The sequence below is a fragment of the Drosophila guanche genome, unplaced genomic scaffold (genome assembly GCF_900245975.1).
Source record: "Drosophila guanche unplaced genomic scaffold, DGUA_6, whole genome shotgun sequence".
Lineage (NCBI taxonomy): Eukaryota > Metazoa > Arthropoda > Insecta > Diptera > Drosophilidae > Drosophila > Drosophila guanche.
The window spans coordinates 231,698-238,477 of record NW_022995744.1 but is presented as its reverse complement, the minus strand read 5'-3'; positions in this window follow the sequence as shown (position 1 = coordinate 238,477).

Sequence of the window (6,780 nt, the reverse complement as noted above, 5' to 3'; positions counted from 1 at the left end):
TGTTGAGCTGATAAAATTTCACCATTGAATCAGTTTAAACTTTAGGTTTCGTTTCCTTTACAATATTCCTTTTTAGCGTATGTACATATAATTAAAAATGTCCTAATATTTCATGACGAGCCCGATATACTTTTCCCTCAAATAGGGGTGCATACATACATATGTACATACATACATAACAGTCCACTTTCGTTCGCATGGGGTTCTAGGGTCGAGGCCCGTTGCAAATGTGTCTGGGACTATAGGCTGCCACAAATGAGCTTCACTTCCTTTTGTTTCAGCGAGAGAGGGAGAAGAGCGAGCACAGCTTCAGCTTGTTTATAGTATCTCAATAATTAATGAGCTCTTAGGAATTTTTGTGGCATACAGCGACAGCGAAGACGACGAGAAGCAGGCTGAGTAGTTGCACAAGACAACCACAAGGATGCTGCTAGCGCTAAAGGAACAAAGTCAACTGCCGTACACTAGATGGCTCGCCTTTGGCTGTTGCCACTGCCGCTGCGAAAATTTAATGTACAAATATAATTTGCGGCACACACAAACACTTATGTGGCTCCACTCCGTGGTCCCTCCCCAGTCCCCTAACTAGCTTTTTGTTAGCACGCAACTATGCGCCACAAGACACAAAGCTAGTAAGCAGAGTAGGGATTCTGATGTTGATGGAAAGTCTTTGGTAGTTGTCACCCAGGGTGGAGCAGAGACTTCATATGTTATGAATATAACCATATTAAATGCGTTCTAGTGCTTCTGCTGCCCGAGTTGGTCCAGCAACTGGAGAGAAAAACCAGATGCCAGGGCCAGAGCAAGAGCAAAGTAGTCCTTCACCAAATGGACCTTCAGACGCCGTCCGTCTGTCCGTCTTGTTTGTCGTCAGTGTTGCAGTGTTGCTGTTGTTGAGTCAGTGAGCAAACACACTGAAACCAGTGTATTTCAAAAATTAGCCCGCCTTCTTCCGCCCCTACAAAAGGGCGAAAACCTCCCAAATCTACAATTGTGAAGATAAAATAAAACGCCATTCCGTAGGAAATGGCCATATCTATCAGATCACCAAATTGTGATCCGATTGGATCATTATTATAGTCACAGTGGCTAAACCCACCCTGTCCAGCAGCTTTTGTTGTTTTTTCACATTCTCTCATTCACACTCTGCTTCTGAAGTGTGCAGCTCTAGGGGAGGGAGGCGAGCTAAAAGAGTGTTTTGGCGTGAGAAGTGATGTAGATGACAGATGAAGAACAAATGTAAAATTTGACAAAAAACCGCTAAGGTACAGATATAGTACTGAATTCCGGGTATAAGAGTTGGGTCGCGTAAGAAGCATCTCACACATTCCTTCTAGTTTTTTTTTGTCTGGAATGGCTAGCACTGCAAAAGTCATTCTCTTCGACTAAGGAGTATCCAACACGTTGCTTCGAATTCGAAAACAATTTTGAGATAAGACGTTCTTCTATCGTTTTTAATCGACCAACCAAATCCGGATTACATATTCAGTAGCCGCGCTTTTAGCGCTGCCACCACAACCCACAGCATACATATGTACATATGCATGTATGTACATATGTACATATTCTTTTCACCAGGCCAAACCTCTGTCTGATTTGAATTTGCTTAATTGGTAAATGGCTGCTCTTTCGCGCTCTCATTTATGCCATCGTGAAATGTTAAGGTTTTAAATTCCTTTGCTGCTATTAAATTTACCAAAACGAGAGGTGAGGGAGAAAGAGGAATGCAGTACATATGTATGTTCTGAAAATGGTTTCAAAGAGGCAGCGAGCTACCACACAAACTAAATGTTATGGGATATTTTAGAATCTAATTACCGCGAAATATCGTCCAAAAGAAAATAAATATTATCGCACAGCTGGGAAACATCTTGTGGGTAAAGTAGGAGTGGTGAGGGGGTGGCATAAAAACGACACAAAATTATCTCGACGCGTTTGGGGCCTGGCAGTTGGCAGGGTCCAAGAGCCAAGTGAGCCGTTAAAATAAATGGCAAAATACACGAACCCAAATACACCCATTGAGTAAAGGTAAGGGAGTAACACCTAGGAGAATGTGTACGCCTGCTAGGAGCGCAGGTGAAACCATTTTTGAGAGACCCACAAGCACCTCATTGTACTCTGCTCAATCCCTCTGAGTCCATCCCCTATACCACACCCATTAACAAGAAAGTGTCATATGGATGCTAAACAGAGATGAGATGGAATGAGTGGCCCACAATAGATAAATAGCTCCCCTCCGCTCCTGATAATCGCAAAACTTTTTTTAACGAATTTGCGGCTACTTAAAAAGCGTCGAAGGGACGTGTAAGACGCTTCTTACGCGTCACAACTTTTTTACCCGGCACTCAGTACTAAATCTGCACCTTAGCGGTGTTTTGTCTAATTTTACATTTTTTTTATCACTTTATCTTTATCTTTATCTGTTGTATATGTACAAAACTTCTCACACCAACACGCCCTCGCTCCCCTTCCCTAGACCCACACACTGCAGACTCGCGGCAGAGGCAGAGTGTGAATGAGAGAATGTGAAAAAACAAATATAAGCTGCGGTACGGGGTGGGTTTAGCCACTGGAAATTAATTTCTTCATTGTGGCTAATAATGATCCAATCAGATCCCAATCTGGTGATCTGATAGGTATGGTCATTCCCAACGGAATGGCGTTTTTAGTTTTTTATCTTCAAAATTGTTTGGTGGGTTTCCGCCTTTTTGCGGGGGCGGAAGGGGCCGGGCTCATTATTGAAATATACTTGTAGCAGTGTGAGCATACAGAAGTCTGGATGCAAAATTTGGTGGGTCTAGCTTTTATGGTCTCTGAGATACAGGCGCTCAACAAGACGGACGGACGGACGAACAGACTGACGGACAGACGGACGTACAGACAGACATGGCTCAATCGACTCGGCTATTGATGCTGATCAAGAATATATATACTTTATGGGGTCGGAAACGTTTCCTTCTGTGCGTCACATACATTCAATTTGTGCACAAATACAATGTACCCTATTTACTCTTCGAGTACCGGGTATAAAAATGAGAGTGGCAGTACCTCTAGTCAGGGGCAGGCTGGGGTAAGGGTGCTCGAGACAGTAATAGAAAAAATCATAGAGTTAGAGGAGAATGGAGCATAGTAAGGGCGTGCCTGTTGGTTGACCAAATGAATGTTAAACAGCTTCCAAGCTACTTCACATACAAATGCTATTCAAAATATTTGTATTTCCTTTTACCATTATAATATCCAAAAGGGGGGTAGAAGCCGCAACAAACGAGGGACGTGCATGCGAGAGAGCCAGTAAAACACTTAAAGCTCTTAAACTGCCATTTGACGGGCAACAGCACGCACAGCACATATCTATATAGGTATGTAGGTACTCGTGTAAATTTTAAAGGAGCAGCGACAACAGGCACAATTTGAAAACAATTTCGTAACACTAAAATGTGTAAATAATTGCATATAAAAGTGCGGCTTGATTTGGGAAATATATTTAATTTTTATGCAAAATGAAGGAAGAGGCCCTTGCTGCGACTGTACCTTTATATATATATATATTATATATTTATTTTATATACTCGAAGAGTATATAAGTTAGAATATTCGATTTGTGGTCGAGGCAATATCTATATGTAACGCATAGAAGGAAACTGTGCCGACCCTATAAGGTATATGTATATAGTCTTGATCAGCATCAACAGCCGAGTCGAAATGGCCATGTCTGTCTGTCCGTCTCTCCGTCTGTCCGTCCGTCCGTCTTGTTTGTCGGCTAGTTCTCAGAGACTATAAGAGCTAAAGCCACCAAATTTTGGCCCCAGACTGCTGTATGCTCACAATGAACCAGTGTATTTAAAAAATTAGCCCGCCCCCTTCCGCCCCCGCAAAAAGGCAAAAACCTCCCAAATCTACAATTTTGAAGATAAAACTAATTCCGTAGGGAATGACCATATCTAGCAGGTCGACAAATTGGGATCCGATTGGATCATTAGTATAGCCACAATGAAGAAATTAATTTCCAGTGGCTAAGCCCACCCCGTCCCGCAGCTTATATTTGTTTTTTTCCACATTCTCTCATTTACACTTTTCTTCGCGCAGTGTGCGGCCTCTGCCTCTGCCGTTCCACTGCTTTTGTCTCTGCCGTGGCTAAACCTACTGAATATTAATTTGATCATTGTGGCTATAATAATGATCCGGAGAGAGTCTTCGTTATATAGAGGTCATCTAATATTCCTTAGACCACCTCTTTATAAACCCAATCAAGCATTTCCTTACCATGGCAGAAATGTGTTCAGGAAACTTTAACTTGGGGTCTAATTTAACACCAAGATTATCAACCAATGTAATTCTCTCAAGAGATCTACCGCATTGGGTGTAAGGAGCCAGGAAGGGGCTGGAGCGATAACAAGTCATTACATTGCACTTCGAGGCATTAAGTTGTAACATATTTGCATCCCACCATGACTGAAAGCTATTGAGATCAGATAACAAGCAAGAGTGAAATGAAATGCCCTTATACTGGACACAGAGTTTAACATCATCCGCATACATAAGTACTCAAGAATTTGTTAATACAGAAGGCAGGTAATTAAGAAAGAGTGTGAAAAGTAAGCCTAGTAAGCCTAGATGCTTACCCTGTGGTACTCCAAAAGTAACCATAACAGGTAAAGATAAGAAGGTTTTGAAAAGGAATCTTTGAAACATAGAACACAGGTAGCTACAAATCCATCTTAAAAGATTGGGCGGAAACCCTAGAAGGTCGAGCTTTGTGTAAGAGAATGGTTTACAGAATTGAATGCCTTACTGAAGTCAGTGTAAATAGCTTCCGTCTGCAAGTTACCTTGGAATCCTTTAATGACAAAGGAGGTGAACTCTAAAAGATTAGTGGTTGTTGATCACCGCCGTATAAATCTGTGCGGAGCTGGAGATATAAGTGATTTGCAGAGATGCTGCAAGTGCGGAGTTAAAAGTTTCTCGAACATTTTAGGAATAGCGGATAACTTCATAATAATACATATGTAGTAGCCATAAAGCATTTGTTTTCTGCAGAAATTTTGGTGGACATTTATCTCACACTTATATCTCCTAGAGTACATGGTTTCTTAACCCTAAAATTAAGGTATTAATTTAATTATCTCCATAATAAAATCTTTTTAATTGCCATAAAGCATTTGTTTTCCGCAGACATTTTGGTGTGGCTCTTTTATCTCACACTTCTATAACCCAGAGTACTTGGTTGGGAACAGCCAAAGCACCGACATCCTGTCTTCATGATTTTTGGCTTCATATCGAATTGGAGCATTGATGCGGAAGTGGTGAGCCGTTTGAGCCCCCTTTGAAAGAGGTGGATGGTTGCAGGATGTGCGAGAGTTCGTGAATGTGGAGGATATGCTTAACAAAACAGCAGTCCAGAGTTTTGCAGAGCCTCTATCCACATCTCCCTTTCACTATACATATGTACATACATGTTTATTCTTATCATCTCACCATCTCTTTCTCGCTAAGAACTGACTTAAATATTGTCCATCCTTGTAAATTAGCCGCAGCTTCTTCTCTTTGTTGTTTTTGCTGTTGCATGTTCTGTGACGCGGCATTTATTGTCTTCGATAGAATTTTTCTCCTGCTTATTTCAGTGGAATGACAGACAGAAAACATTATTTTATATGAGAATGAGCACGCTCAAATTTCACTTGAAGCTGGTTTTATGCTTCAACAATTTTGTGAAATTCAATTTATCCAAGGACATAAAATATACCGAATCACATACATATTTATGTATGAATCTTGTGTAACACGTAACAATTATTTACTTACACATGTAAATACATTTAGTATGTATATGCATTTTTGTATTTTTGTACAGCTTCGAGTTATTGTATGTATATTCGCACATAAATATATATATACATTTGTACTGTAACTGGGTCGGCAGAGGATCAACTCCGAAAGGCCTTGCAGCTGGGGAAGAAGAAGAAGAAGAAGCGCTACTTTAAAAACACCAGCTGGAAAATATTTATAAAACGAGAAGGGACGCGTCACAACTTTTATACCCGGTACTCAGTACTACATCTGTACCATAGCGGTTTTTTGTCAAATACTAATTTTTTTCCCCCATCTGTCATCTACATCTACAACATTTCTTACGCCAACACGCTCCTTTAGCTCGCCCCCCTTTATTCAGAGCCACACACTGCAGAGTCCCAGCAGAGGCTGAGGCAGAGGAACGCGAGAGGCGGAGGCCGCACACTTCAGAAGCAGAGCGTAAATGAGAGAATGTGAGAAAAACAAATATAAGCTGCGGGCCGGGGTGGGTTTAGCAACTGCAAATTAATTTCTTCATTGTGGCTATTAAATTGGGTCCCAATTTGGTGATCCGATAGATATGGTCATGCCCTACAGAATGTCGTTTTTAGATTCTTTTATCTTCAAAATTGTAGATTTGGGAGGTTTTCGCCCCTTTTGAGGGAGCGGAAGGGGGCGGGGCTAATTTTGGAAATACACTGATTTCAGTGTGAGCATACAGCAGTCTGGAGAAAGCATTTGGTTGCTCTAGCTCTTATAGTCTCTGAGAACTAACCGACAAACAAGACGGACGGACGGACGTACGGACAGACGGAGAGACAGACATGGCTCTATCGACTCGGCTATTGATGCTGATCAAGAATATATATACGTTACATAAAACCGATATTCGCACAAATACAATATTCCCTATTTACTCTTCGAGTACCGGGTATAAAAAGTTGATCTGGATCGAAGCGGAAAAATCGTGTCGAGAAGTGTAATTAATCC